We start from the raw sequence: 13,040 nt of genomic DNA, 5'->3' as shown, positions 1-13,040 counted from the left end.
ATCTCACTTGGTTGAAACCGGTTCCTGGAGTTACAGTGATTCCATTTCATTTTTAAAACCATGCTTTGTACATGTTCTAGAACCCAAAGCTGGGTCTTAAAATACCAAGGAATAGAATAAATTTAATAGCACTACTACACATAATAATTCACAATATGGTGAATTGTTTTTTGCAAAAGATAACTTGAATTTTGCAAAAAAAAACCCAAAAAACAAAAAACCTTCACTCAAACACAAACTGTATTATTGCTACAGGAATTGCATCTTGTTTTAAACCAGGGGTCCCCAAACTTTTTACACAGGGGGCCAGTTCACTGTCCCTCAGACCGTTGGAGGGCCAGACTATAAAAAAAAACAAACTATGAATAAATCCCTATGCACACTGCACATATCTTATTTTGAAGTAAAAAACAAAAACAAAACGGGAACAGATACAATATTTAAAATAAAGACCAAGTAAATTTAAATCAACAAACTGACCAGTATTTCAATAGGAATTAGGCTCCTCTCACTGACCACCAATGAAAGAGGTGCCTCTTCTGAAGTGCAGCGGGGGCCGGATAGATGGCCTCAGGGGGCCACATGTGGCCCGCAGGCTGTAGTTTGGGGACCCCTGTTTTAAACAATTTAAAAGATGTAAGTGTTCACCATTTCATTTGTTTTTCTTTCCACATTGGCAGAGTGCCTACTATGTATCACAGAGGTACAGAAAGATGAATAAAGCTGCCACCCTACATAGAAAAAGCTCGGAATGATGTGGGGAAGATAGATAATAAACATATCATTAGTAATGATGTGATCAGTGCCAGGGCAGATGTGTATATGAAGTGATGGTGATGGGACAATAGACCACTCCTACTGCTGCAAAGGAACATAAGGTCATTTTATGATAGCAATCAGAGTGTACAGTTTAATACATGAAACAAAGAAAATGAACTGTCTTAAAGGAAAGACATGTGGTTCAGGACTTAAGAGGGGCATGAGGTACAGAAGGTATTGAAAATCATATATTTAGTCCATTTTTCTTTTAATGTAATTGCTTTAGACAAGTAACTGAACTGCTTGAATGGGCTCCAAGAAATGCTTCTTTCACAATGGATGCTAGTATTTTATAAACCATGTTCCTCTCTATTCTGTCATAAAACATACTTTATCAGCTAGATGCTATTTGTAAGGATTTGAGAAAAGCCAGGAATCCCTATATAAATGGCAAAAATGTCACACACAAAAAGGTAAACACAATTATGTGACAAATGGCCACCATACCTGTCATTCACTTGTGGTTATTATATGGTAAAGTAAAGAAGAATGAAACAAAATACAATTATTACAAACAGAAACAAGAATAGATTTAAAGTCAATATTTTTCCTGAAAACTACTTGTTGGTATATGGAACCCTATTCACATCCTCTTATGTAAGTTCTTTCTGATGAAAATGAGGAAAACATTTCAACCAGGTATGCAGACCTACTTTCCTCATAGAACTGGAGGCAGTTGGGCAGGGTTATTCAGGCATCTGACATAGAATAGATCTCACTGAAATATCAGTAGATGCTCAGAGGGAATTCTCCCAGGTATATCAAAAGCAGGACTGAAGTCCTGGCCAGTAAGCTGGGAAAAAAGAAAAGAACAAAGACATGATTCTTTCTATAGTCACAAAGAATGGAATTCCTGTCTGATGCAGCTTCGGTGGGTCATTTGGCTGCTGCCCAGGCACATGAATACTTCTGAGAAACAGCAAGATAGTAAAGATAGTAGTTAGTGTGGGAAGTCAAAGGAGGTTTTGGGGGGAGGGAAAGATTCCCGTCAAGCCTCTGGCCACATCCAGGGCTTCTTTTTTAATGAGTTAATATAAACTTCAAACCAAGTGCTGATTCAATGAATTCACCTACTTAATTTTGTAGTTAATTAGTGGCAGCAAATCTGAAATGAAGTGCTTACCCTGCGGAATAGCCCCACACGCACGCGTGCGCGCGCGCACACACACACACACACACACACACACAGAGTGAACTCTAATGTGGAGAAGGACTTGGCTAGATAGAGACAGGAGAGGAAAGAAATAAGTTTGATAAGCATGATGAAAAAAGTGAGAGAGGAGGGCAAGGAGATGGGGGGAAAGAAAATAAGCCATCCAGATGATCTGAGAAGGGGAACACGAAAAATGAATTTCTACTTCTCTGATACAGATCACCCTGTTACTTGCAAATAGTTCTATAAAATGCCTTAGACTGTAGCAAGAGAGAGCCAAAAAGAAAAAACAACACAGCCGAGCTTCCAAGTCAAACTTTTCATTGTACAGATACAGAAGGGAGGTAATTTGCTTGGGTTCTACAGCCAAAGGTCAGCACTGGGATGTTACCCAGGACAATGGCATTCAGCGGGGAGAAAGGGCCATTACAAGGCTGCTGCTGAGGAAGCTATCAGGATGTGGGCTCACATTTCCATCTTTCTCACCAGTTCAAGGTTTCTTCAGGGCTCTAACAGTTATAGCTTAGGACAGTGCTGGACTACTGAACAATTAAAGTGCATGACCTACATGGCAGTCATTTGTCATAAACCTGTGTGTGTGTGTGTGTGTGTGTGTGTGTGTGTACACAGGGGGGACAGGGACAGGGAAAGCAGGTACTTGTGTAGACACAGATATATAAATATATATATATATACAGGGGTAGGCAAAGAGGGTTTATAGTTGTTCACATGGCAGTTAATACAGTAATTAATAAATAATAATACAAGAGTAAACTGTTGAGTGTGCTCACAACTGTACACTGACTTTTGCCCACCCTGCATGTATACATGTGTGTGTATAAAGTACCCTACCAAGTAATTACATTAATAGAAAATTCTTTAAAATACTACACACCAACATTATTGTTCACCTTTGCAAAAAGCACATTTTGACCCTAATAAAATACAAGCAAAATATAAAACTAAAGTTTCTTAATCATATAAATTCAATTCTGTGAGAAACTCTAAGCATTTTGCTTTGTTTCCTCTATTTATTATGGCAAACCTCATCAGGACACCAGCCCATTTTGTGGATTAGCTTCAGGAACCAACATTACCTTTTAGAATAATATGCAAATAGGAGCAGGAGATTTAAAACATTAAGAGTAACAGCTTCATTATGGTCTTTTTAACTTTCACAGACCAAGAAGTTGGAAAAAGACATGCTGGCACCCATGAGCAGGCATGTCCCTTGGGAATTCCTGAGAAATGAACCGGTCATGTCAGCACTACAGGACACAGGTGCAGGTAGCTCTGTGAGGAAGACAAAGCCTTCATCCACAGAAGCACATCACTTTGACTAAGGAACGCCACATCCCTGCTAAGCCGACAGCCAGAAGAAACATGGTGCTCCGAATTACTGGTCTTCAAATAGCAAGGAGCTCTCTAAAGGGGCCTAAAACTCAGCAAAACCTAGCAAAACAAGAGAGCTATTTTTTTTATTTCAAAGATGGCACCCTGTAAGGTAGGCATCCCGATGGAAAAGGTTACAAGTAGGCTCAATGAGGCCTTCTGTTAAAAAAAAAAAAAAAAGAATTCATTAAAATCTAAATAAAAACAAAGAATACTTTAAAAACAAAAGGATCAGCAGTTGGAAGCTTGTAAAGTAAAACCTTGTGTTTTCCATTACGAAGCAAACACAGGGCATCATCTCCTGTGCTGAATGCACGGAGGAGAGCACAGGCGCTTGAACGTCAAGGGCTTGCCCTCAGGGAGCCTTCACTCTATGTGAAGAATCAGACAATGGGCAGAGAGAACAACTACCCACACAGAGCAAGACATAGGACATGGAGAACCGCATGGCATGGCCCAGAAACACTCACGGGAATTGAGAGAAGAGCTGAGATATGACGGCCCTCCAGAGGGGTGCCAGATTTCAGGGTCCAGCATCCAGCCACCCAGGGAGGACTCACCAGCACAGAAACAGTGCCTCCGAGAGATAAATGAGTGGTGACTAAGATAGACTGGAAGGAGAGGGCAAATCAGGGTGTGATTATAGTTATCTGGACCCTGGAAGTGCTAAAAGCTTGAATTAGGGTAGAAAAGTTGCACAACCTAGAAACGCTCTACAGCAGGGGTAGTCAACCTTTTCATACCTACCGCCCACTTTTGTATCTCTGTTAGTAGTAAAATTTTCTAACTGCCCACCGGTTCCACTGTCATGGTGATTTATAAAGTAGGAAAGTAACTTTACTTTATCAAATTTATAAAGCAGAGTTATAGCAAGTTAAAGCATATAATAATAATTACTTACCAAGTACTTTATGTCAGATTTTCACTAAGTTTGGCAGAATAAATCTTTATAGAATAACTTACTATAGTTAAATCTATCTTTTTATTTATACTTTGGTTGCTCCGCTACCGCCCACCATGAAAGCTGGAACGCCCACTAGTGGGCGGTAGGGACCAGGCTGACTACCACTGAGCAAGAAGCTGTTCTGCCTTGCCTGCCCCAAGGGACAGGAAACTGTAGTTCTGATAGTATAAAATAGTGAGCAGCACCAAGCTTCTTCAGTTTGTTATTTGAAAGCCTTAGACTAGCAGGATAAAAAGCCTCAACTGATATTAAAGTTACATTTTACTTTTTGAACACAAGATGTTGTATCACATGTAGAGTAGGCAATATGAATTCTCAGCTGTCAAACTGTGCCCTGAATCCAGAGTTTATTGCCCCAGTCTGCAGTTCTTTCTCTTTGCATCTCGAGTTGTAGAGAAAGATAAATGGTAGGTGTCTATAAGGCCCGTCAGAAGTCATGGGGGATTCAGGACACTGAGGTAAGCTAGTGGGGCTCATGTCTGTGTGTACATATGTATTTACACGTGCACACACATGAGCAAGTGTTTGATGTTCACAGATCCTGCAAATGTAGTGTGGTGTGCCTGTTTTTCCCACCCCTGCCATGCCTGTCTCCTAAGTAAAAGAAAGGGTGATACGCTGAAGAAATAAGGAAATTGATTTGGGGCATTGCCTCCTATTTGGCCCAATGCCTGGATGAGCTGAGAACAGCAATTTTGTTTAGTAGCTTCTTGGGAAAGGCAGCAAAAACAGTGTCTGAGAGCTCCCATCCCTTCTGCCTCTCCCACATAACATCCTGGTAGGGAAGAGGAGAGTCTTAGGAGCAATGGAAGAAAAGGCCCAATGCCCCTTTTCTACTTACAAAGGAGGCTATCTTCTGATGGTTACAACCAAGACAAGAAGTAAGTGCCTTAGACAGCTGCGCCTGGGACTACAGGCATCATTACATCTTAAAGAAGAAGGCCTGCCCACTACTACAGAGGTGTTGAAAGTTCAGTTGCCAGGAAACCACTGGGGTATGAAATGTTTCTCCACACTCCCTATGACGCACAAGGCCTCCCAAAACACTCTTGTGGTTTATTTCTGGTGACCTCAAAAATATTTAAAATAAGTGGTGCAGAAAAGTTTCACTTTCAAATATCTGGAGCTGTATTTGGGCAGCTGCCCTAGGCTACACTAGAAGCTGAAAACTGCTCTGAGTGGTTATCAAAAGCTGGAGAAGCTGGGAAAAAGAGGAGAAAAGGAAAGAATAATTAAAAAGCTAGTGAGGTTAGGAAAGAATTTCATATCTTTGGTGTTTTGATTTCTTTAAATTTAAAAAAAACTTTAAGTGCTTTTTTTTTTTAATAGTCTCATGTGAGAGACAGCACAGCACAGTATAAAAACCACAGAGTGGACCAGTTCCCAGTGGAGTTCTGGCATTTATTCACTCTGAGACATGGGTAAGTCACCTAACCTTTCTAAGCTTCCCTCTCTTCATGTTTAACAAAAGTGATTAATTCCTTGTGGACTCAATATTATCACAAAGATAAAGCATGTAGCACAGTGTCTACATATATAGTAATCACTCAATAAACATCACCTATGATTGATATTTTTCATAGTATTATTGGAGTTTTTGTAAGGGCATGAGATTAAATATGCAAATAACCCAATGCAGTTCCTACCATATCACAGGTGGTGAAAATTGGCAGTCTTCTTCATTGTTTAAACTTTCCAGCAGCTGTTGCTCTGTAACAAATTGTACAAAAAGCAAATGAACTTGATTTGAGTCTTAACTTGGAGCACGTCACTACACATAGTTGAATAAAGTGTCTATACTGTGCTCATTATGGTACATACAGTATACAGGTTGCAGAAAAGATCATTCCATGCTTTTGCACTTAGTGAGCAGTCTTGTTCTTTGAATAGATCTACTTAATAAACATTTGCATCTTCCACTTTGACTATGAAGAAGCAAAGGGCATGATGCCGTATTCCCTGGACCACCATCCCCAGCTAGGCAGCTAGGCAGCATGGAGAGTTCAGGAAGGGATGTACAGATGACCAGCAGCATGATTGTTCCAGACAGTTTCAAGAACTTCTACCAATGGGTTTTCATTGACTGAAGAGTATTGTTTATATTTGTGTGTCCTAACTTCCTCAAAAGCCTATAAATTCTCTTTCAAAACCAAAAACCTATTCCTAGGAGATGAGAAGAGCAATGCAAAAATAGTATGAATGCAGCTCAAGGTGTTCCTTTGAAAAATTGATAGCTACAGCCAGATGATTTGCAGGAAGAACAAGACTCCTCAGATGATTATTAAAACTTCAATACCTAAATGCAAGGGAGCATTAAAGAGAAGTAAAAATAAAATTAACCCTTCTAGCAAGTTACAATCTAAAACATCACTTATGTTTCCCACTTTCCACCTGCGGCATTAATTTGTGGTTACCTCCGCAGCACCTAATTCTTATTGTCTCACAAGAGCCCCTGAGTGCTGATGCATGTGAACATCACCTCCATTCCTTTGAAGCCAGTTTCTGATCCATGAGTGAGCATATGGCCTCACCTCGCCCATCAGCTTTGATTGCAAGATGCTCTCTGGGAACAGTGGGATGAAAATGTGAATCTTTCTTTAGTGGACAGGTGAGAGGATGCAAAACAATAGCCTGAGAATGAAAATGGCCCATGAAGGAGCAGCAAGCCAGGAGAATTACAGAAAGTCGAGGAGAAATCCCTTTGACCTTGTTAACAACTGGATAAAAATCACACCTGAATTTCATGAACTGTGGAACCACATATCAGAAAATTAGAATCGCATGTCAGTAAATTTTCTTTTTCTTTTTTTTCTTCTTTTATTTTGTTTAACCTAGTTAGATTTGGTTCCCTTATTTCCAGTCTAAGGCACCACAACTGATACAATGCCTGAGAGATCAGCCCCACATGAAAACTCTGACATGGATGGATGAGCATCATCTATCTAACATGACTAGAACCAAAGTGTATTCCAATGGTCCTATCTATTCTGTTTTCCAAGCTGTGGACTTACACGAAACACATCAGGAACTCTACCGTTTCAAATTCAGAAACTCATCTCCTAATGCTTTTTCTCTTCCCTTTCCATGAAACAATCTGCCCTAAATTATTTTTAACTTCATTCTGCCTGAGGCACTTTTCTAGTGATTATTTCATAATCCTGTTGTATGAAAATGCCTCTTATATTTTTACAAATAATAGCTTGAGTGTTTTCCATGCGCATTCTGCTAAAAAGCTCTATGTGTTTTATTTCAATAATAAATTCACCACAGTTCTGTACTATATGTATTCCTCCGTTGCAGATAAGACAGTTGAGATTCAAAAGAGTAAGTGAAATTATCCAAAGCCACAGATTTAAGAAATGACAGGGCTCAGCTCGATCTGGCTTCTACATTTTTATATTGTCCACCTTGTAGAACCATTGGGTGTTCTAAATAAGAGACATGCAAAGCACCTGCACATAGTGTTCTGCCAGCATACAGCAACTTTTATTAAAATTGATGGGGTTACACATTGGGAGATAAAATTTAATCCTAACATCTGAGAACATAAAATAAAGAGTTTCTCTTCATCTAATAACACTGATGACTTATTTGGCTTTGAACTGCCCATCCCTTCTTGAAGGTAAGTATCCAGGCGTATTTGCAGGGAGTCCTAGAGACAGCCTGGATGCCATGTCCGGGAAAAAGAGAAGGAACCTTTGGGTCTCAGGACCCACCGGCCGCTGCCAACCAATCCATGATGCTCAAAACCCTTCCTATCTCTTTCTTCTGTACAAACACCTCATCCCTGTTGTGCCTCATCCCTGGCCGGACTGAGAGGCCCAGGGGTGCCTTACAATGAACAGTAGACAGAGAGCGATGGGAGTGAAGGCTTTAACACAGACAGAGACTCTGTCCCTTCTTCGCTGCAGCAAACAGCAGCAGAGTTGGACCTGAAGAGATGGCCCTGTGCCGGCAAAGCACTTTGGCACATGCCGGGATATGAAAGGCTCTAATGAGACCCATTTCACAATTCACTGGCCACGTGCATTACCCAGGCAGAAATTTCTTCCCAACCGCCTGCAATATATCCTTTGGCCCAGGTCTTCTATAGGGTTCCCCACCAACCAGGCCCCTCCTTGCCCCCTCACTTCTCTCTCTTTAGTAATAAAATAAGCTAAACGAGAGGCAGCCGCCTTAAAGAGACAGGGGGCATTTCCAACTGCAGATCTCTCTCAGGGTCTTCAGAAACCTTCCAGGGACCTGCAATGCATGTTAATCCTTCCACTGATTAAGAGAGGGGGCTCGTTCATAGTAAAGTCATTGTTCTTTCTAATTGTCAGAGACTGATGCTCTGCACTTGCCTGGAGCGATCCAATTAACATATCACCACAACACCAACCATTATAATATGTTCTGTGTCCTACCAACAAGGGAAAGCCCAACCCTTCTTCAATCCACAGCTTCCGTCTAATTAGGTCTTTAATACATAAACAGACAGGGGAATAGAAACCTGGATAGCAGGCTATACCTCTGACTCACTTGTGGCCTATAAGTGACCGAGTGGAGTTGGAATATTTTTGTTTTTGAACGGGGAACAAGTTAAGAAAGTGAGAATAAAAGGAAGAACACAGGAGGAGGAGGAAAAGGATGGGGAGATAAGGACTAAGGACTGGGGGACCCAGGGAGGGCAACAGGGAAGGCGAAGAGGAGAGGGAAGAGGGGAAAAGGCTGCTGGCTGCTTTGGGAAATTGAAAAACATAGAACTTCTGCTGGAAACTATCACCATGGCAACGTTCAAACACTATAGAGAAAGCCTTCATAGTCCTATTCTCGCCTTCCTGAACACCACTGTGTCGATGTTAACTCTTTTAGGGTGACTTTTGACTTTCTGCCTTTTCAGTTAGAAGACACTGGAGTTCCCCAGATCACTCCCCATAATGCACTTAATTGAATTCACCCACATACCGGCTCTGGTCCCTGCGGAGGCCATTCTCACTAGAGGTCCTCCCACTAAGCATTCTCGTCCAGATTAGAACAGCCAGGCTCACAGCAATTTCTCTCTTGTGCTCTCTCTCTTTCTACTTTCTCTCTCTCTCTCTCTCTCTCTCTCTCTCTCTCTCTCTTCCCTCCGCCCCCCAAGTTGTAAAAATCAGCACATTCTGAGAGCTGGCTCACATTCAACTGTAAGCCATTCAAGAGAGGTACATCTTTACATTTTCAAGCGTCATGAAACTTTCTTAAAAACAAACGTATTTTAGCTACTTAACTTTCCAACATAATTATCAAATCATTGGTTCAAAAGCAACATATCAAGTGCCCTGAGAATGAGTTTTTAGTACAATGTGTCTTAAGCTCAAAAATAAATAAATAAATAGAAGATCAGCTCTGTGGACAATAGTCAATCTATTAAAGCACCACTAATCAATCAATCAACTTGTTCTCAGCAAGGCCACATATATAATAACCACTGATTTTAATAATTATAGGTCAACATTAGTCATCATAAGAAAATAGACCTCACTCTTTTATAATCTCTTAAACCCATACTCCCTCCCCCACCCATCACAGATACCTATCTGAGCAACAAATAAAGAAATACAAACAAATGGCTAAATTCTCCTACAGTGACTTGGTTAAAATCGATGGAATGAAACAAATGGACCCCTGCCAAGGAAACCATATTGTCTCAGCAGTTTAGTTTGTGAAGAACCAGAGACCACACTCAGCACTGGCCCTTCTAAATAAAACTTCCCTGCAAGCCTCCCCAGTTCCCAGTGCTTTATCACGAGGGATGTTGTAATCAGGGAATGTTGCTTTGGGTGTTCTGAGACCGAGATGTTGCTGAAAGGATACAGAGGGATAGCTACATTTAAAAAGCACGGTGTAATCGTTGCTATTAGTGCTCTCTGGTTTACTAATGCTAACATTAGATTAAGCACGGTAATCACTAAACTGGAATGAATTTATCTAAAAGTAGAAGAAAAACTTTATTTAAAAGGTCTAAAAGGAAAACAAATGTTCAACATAGTCAAGGCATTTATATTCAGAGATTGAAGAATAAAATTAAACCATAACAAATCAGTACTTTACCATTTATAGTACCTTCTTTCACCTAATCCAGTGTCTTCTGCTATTTCTTATGTAACAAAGGAGGAAGCATCCTTCCGAAGCATGAAGCTGAAGCACCTCCTGAAAATGGACAGCTGGTTTTATAAAGCCAGGAGTTTACATGTTGTGAAAAGTAACTGCAGCTCATCAAATTTTTTAACGCAGTCACTTTTACGAAGAAAATCATTTTTTTATTCTCTCTTTGCATGATTCCATATTTGGGCCATACTCAAATTTAAATTTATTGTCATTTTTCTATAGTCATCCACAAGTAGAAAGGCCCATTTTATAAAACTGTGCAGCTTATGCAAAGCACAACTTCAAGGGGCACCTTCTTTTTTGTGAACAATATTCTTTAAATAATACCACTGAGGAGTGTGCATTGTAAAACTTGCAGTCTGCCATTAGCAGCTATCAATTAGAGCATCCAATAAGCATTAAAATGTATTTACAGTACTATTATCAATATTTGAAAAAGCCAGCTAGACATAATGCATGTTCTCACCCAATTGCATAAGGTAATTAAAACATCTTTTCTTTTGGCTCAGTTTATATCAAATCATGTTAACAATGTTCATTCAGTGCATTTCAAGAATGATGATTGGCAGGTATGTGTTTTTAATTAGGAATCATGGAGGAACAAATTGCAATGCATTTATTAGGCAAAGGAGTTTTGAAACATGGGTCTCTGGAGGAAAAATAATAAAAGGTGATCTTAGTGGTAAAAATATTGGAAAATAATGGCCTACACCATAAACTGAATTGAAGAAACCTCTTCACCCTTAGATCTGTGTATCAGTCCTCTTTTATTGGTTCTACCAAAATATATTAAAAATTCCTGTGAGCTATTTTAAATGTCAGAGATGGCAAGATGAGAACCGTATCCTCAAATAAACCACAACCTAGTGGGTTTTGGTCAAATAAGTAGATATATTATAACAGCGATAAGAGGTAACATACATGTATGAATAAAATGTTGGTGTACAGATGACAGAGAGACTCAATAGACCAAAGAGACCTGGGAGATTTTCTCAGAAGAGGTAACCTGTTTTGAACTTTGATGTGTAAAGAGTATGTTACAGACAAATAGAGTAAAGCTCACAAATTTTGTGCTAAAAGGAGTCTGGGATATCTCCAGAAGAATAGAACAGTAAAAATGGCAGGTAGACAGAGAGGACATGAATCGGTTGGCCAGACCTTATTATCAAGAGAAGAATCTGCATTTTATTCCATAAATATATTTATAGAAGAGCGAGAAGGAGATTTTTAGTGTTATTTCTTAGGTTGATCCTTTCGAGGGAAGAATGAATAATGAACTACAATGAAGAAAAGTTGGCGCCATCAGAAGGATAAGCAAGTAAAAAAGATAGCTGGGAGAGTAACGATGGAATCGGGACTCAGAGACAAAAACGCTGAGCTTAAGATAGTGCATAGATTTGATGAGCGGTTGGAGATGAGGGAGCTTACCAAGATAGAGATATCATTGGAAGTGAAACTACATAGCCTCCCGGTGGGAAAATAATGTGTTACACTTGTGTCAAGTTTGCAAGGAGAGGTTAAGGAAGTGGGATCTTGGTGGTGACGGAGATTCAGGAGTCTTCAGCACACACAGGAGAGGCTGAGGCCAAAGATTTGAGTGTCATCTCACAAGACAAGCCCAGGAGATACCTCAAGGATGCAGAATGACTGGGATTGCAACAGATTCAAAGGGGAATCCCCCAGCATTTAAGGTGAGAGCAGGAGAATGAAGTGAAATGAATACAGGAAGTTATAGCAAGCAGCACCCGGAGGCCCTGGAAGAGCTTCTGAAAGCCAGCAGCAATGATTCTAGCCAGTGCTATAGAGAGAACACACACGACGAGAAGGGCGAGCACACCCGTTCCATGAGCATTGGATATTGGAATTAAACTCCATACTTCCAGCATGTACTGTACTTCACTCACAGTTCTGAGTTTCTAAATGATCTCATAGCATTTTACAAAGCTTTTCTGTCCTTTAGATACATCAACTGAGTTAAGACAAATGTTCCCATCTTTCTGAGAAGTTGTCCCTTCCTCATTTATGGGCACACTGGGATATTACTGAAGACTGCCAAACATATGCAAGGTGACCTAAGCATGTGGTGACAATCTTCGTTTTAAGAAACAGGGGAAAGGGAGACTGCAGACTTCTCAATTTCAATTAGAACATTCACATTGAGTACCAGGTTAGATGACAGTAAGCTACCATGTTTATGTGTTACCAGTCAACAAGTTGAATTGACTTATTCTGATTTCATTTCTGAAGTCAGAAGAAACCTTGTTTCTATTTCCATTTCCACCACTTTGTTGCTATATAACCTTAGAAAAGTTACTTAGAAGAAAGAAAGAAAAAAAGAAAGAAAGAAAGAAGAAAGAAAGAAAGAAGAAAAGTTACTTAGCCTGTTTGTGTTTCAGTTCCCTAAATTGAAGATTAAAAAGAAAACTATATGTTCTGTTTTCAACGAAGTAACGGTGCATATCAAATGCTTAATAAATTGTAGTTACTATCACTGTTAGGAAATTATACTCATAACCTCCATAAGTGTTGAAAGCTTCCATAAGCACAGAAAGCTGCTGTCTGTTTGGGACAAAGTTGAAATAA

At 39.9% G+C, this 13,040-nt stretch overlaps 1 protein-coding gene across 6 annotated transcripts in view; it reads right to left on the bottom strand.

Moving 5' to 3' along the window:
- Window positions 1–13,040, bottom strand: part of LRRC4C (leucine rich repeat containing 4C) — a 1,251,478-nt gene that overhangs the window by 157,670 nt on the left and 1,080,768 nt on the right. Inside the window, exon 2 of one of the 6 annotated variants that reach the window (XM_066363061.1) lies at window positions 5,975–6,038. The exons of the other annotated variants lie outside the window; for them this stretch is intronic. The gene's annotated coding sequence lies outside the window, so the exon portion shown is untranslated. The remainder of the gene's footprint in view (window positions 1–5,974; window positions 6,039–13,040) is intronic. 6 annotated transcript variants of the gene reach the window in all.

The sequence above is a fragment of the Saccopteryx leptura genome, chromosome 1 (genome assembly GCF_036850995.1).
Source record: "Saccopteryx leptura isolate mSacLep1 chromosome 1, mSacLep1_pri_phased_curated, whole genome shotgun sequence".
NCBI lineage: Eukaryota > Metazoa > Chordata > Mammalia > Chiroptera > Emballonuridae > Saccopteryx > Saccopteryx leptura.
This window is presented reverse-complemented; position numbering and strand designations above follow the sequence as displayed.